Source organism: Penaeus monodon, chromosome 12, assembly GCF_015228065.2.
Source record: "Penaeus monodon isolate SGIC_2016 chromosome 12, NSTDA_Pmon_1, whole genome shotgun sequence".
NCBI lineage: Eukaryota > Metazoa > Arthropoda > Malacostraca > Decapoda > Penaeidae > Penaeus > Penaeus monodon.
In genome coordinates, this window is record NC_051397.1 from 10,244,689 (window position 1) to 10,247,393 (window position 2,705).

Here is a 2,705-nt window from a genome sequence, read left to right on the forward strand (position 1 = left end):
CTTTGTCTATCTATCCAGATGCATGTTTTAACATTCATCAGCCTCGGTTGCCCACTGAACAACGCCCCTCTGATACACCGCACGCGACGGCGAATTCGGTATGAATTATAGTTTCTGATTTAATCATTGCTGTAAGGTTTTGTCAGGAGAACAAGAAAAGTTCAAGCTGGGAATCCCCCCAGGGCTCCTTCTCAACGGCGTCGTCCACTAACCTAGGATGGACTATCTTTGCCCGCTTTGAAACAGTTAACACTGCAATACGCCAGATATATTGTTTTCAGTAAACCGTTACATCCGTAGAACCTAAGGTGTTTTCACAGTGATACCACTGCCCTGCTGCGACACGCTCTCACACCCGCAACCCTGGCATCAGTGCAGCTTATAGGGTGCTTTCTTGTCAAGGGAACGCCAGTGTGCCTTTATTGCTCTTACCTCAGGACAATTCATCTACCAATATACCAACCATAAACAGATATATATAGTAATACAGATTAATATTCATAAACCTATATATATATATATATTAATAATATATAATATATATATATATAACTATTGTTTGTGTGTGAATGTGTGTCGTGTGTGTCGCCATATATTACATACATATACTACATGTTTTATATATATATATATATATATCTATATATTATATTATCACTATATCCATATAGCATATATATCATAAACTATATATACCTATATATATATATCGTTATATAATATATATATACTCTATGTATATATAATTAACATATCTAATAGTTAATATATTATTAATATATTATATATATATATACTAATACTATATATATATATAATATATATATTTGTTGTGTGTGTGTTCATATTAAGATGTTACATAGTTGACAGTGTCTGTGATCTATATTTATATCTACCTATCTCCTTCTATCTATCTATCGTATCTCACACCACACACACACACAACACAACACACACACACACCAACACACACACCAGCACACACACACACCATATATAGTATATAATATATATAATAATATATATATATATATATATATATTATATCTATCACTATCCTCATACATCTATATATTAGATCTCTAAATAATATCTATAGATATCAAGATATATATAAATATATATATATATAACTACATATATATATCGACGAACAGAGAGAAAGAAGAGTAAAAAGAGAGAGAGAACAGAGAGAGAGAAAATACATACTATGATCATATATATATTAATATATACTAATATATTATATATCATCATCACACAACTCTTATATCTCTATACTCTATTCAATATAACTATATATATCATGTATCCTATATCTACCTAATATCTCTATCCTCTCTCTCCTCTCTCTCTTCTCTGTGTGTTTCTTTGTCTCTCCACCCCTCTCCCTCTTTCCCTTCTCCTTCTCCCTTTCCTCATCCCCTACTCTCTCTCCATCCTAAAATCATCCGACTATACATCCACTCTCTCCTACTCTCCCTTCCCTCATCTACTCCTCCTCCTCACTCCTCCCCCCACTCCCTCCCCCCCCGTCCTCCCCCCCCCCCCCCCCCCCACACAACATATATCATATATATGTGAAGGGGGGGGTGTGCACCCCTATTACCTGACATGGACAGGATCGACTTCTACGTCGTCCTCTTCGTCGTCTACAAACGGGGCTACCCTCCGTGCTCATGTTCTCGACTCTCGCTTTTACTCCAAGGCACGGGCGCACACATTTACCACGACTCCTCTCCTAATGAGACTCCTCAAATGACCGTCTTCAGCCTGCTCTATGCTGCGTTACCTCTCCTTTCTCTCTTTGACTCCCTCCTCTAGCCTTCCCATTCATCAGACCTGAAGATGGAATCCAGGAGGATTTCGAAACTTGTCTCGCTATTTTACACTAAGCTATCGTTTGTGTGTTATTGTTTTTATACTTATTCATGAACTTGATAGAGTGTTTTAACGTATTCACACACACACATTCAAATAACTTAGCATATAATATATGATACATCATATACTAATATATATATATTAATATATATATTCATATATACTATATGAATATATAATCATTATATATATATCATATATCCATATATATATGTATGTATATGCATGTATAATACACTAAAAATTTTTCTATGAATATATATTCTATAGATATCCTAATACTCTATATACTATGATATATATATAGTATCACATATATATACATATATATTCATATATCATCTATATATATTACATAAGATATTACATATGCTGTATATGTGTATATATAACCACACATCAAATGAATATATATGTACTATAATATAATATATACATATATATTATATATATATATATATATACTACATATATATACTACATATATCTCAATACTAATATTATAATGTCATGTACGACATACAAGGAAAATCCAGGATTTTAATGTCTCCCCACCACACAACACATCACACAATGCCTATAAATAAAACAATAGATAAATACAAACACACACACACACTCACTCACACACACACACACACACGAATAGTTAAATAATAACTTTATATATCTAAGAAAATACAATACAATAGAAAAAAAAAAATCAAGAATAGCTGAGTATTAACAGCATAAAACAAAGACCATTTCATTTTTCTTAATCTAAACAGCCCTCTTTCCTGAGGTCGCCGCCGCGTCTGAAATGAGGATAGAAGCTTCAGTGC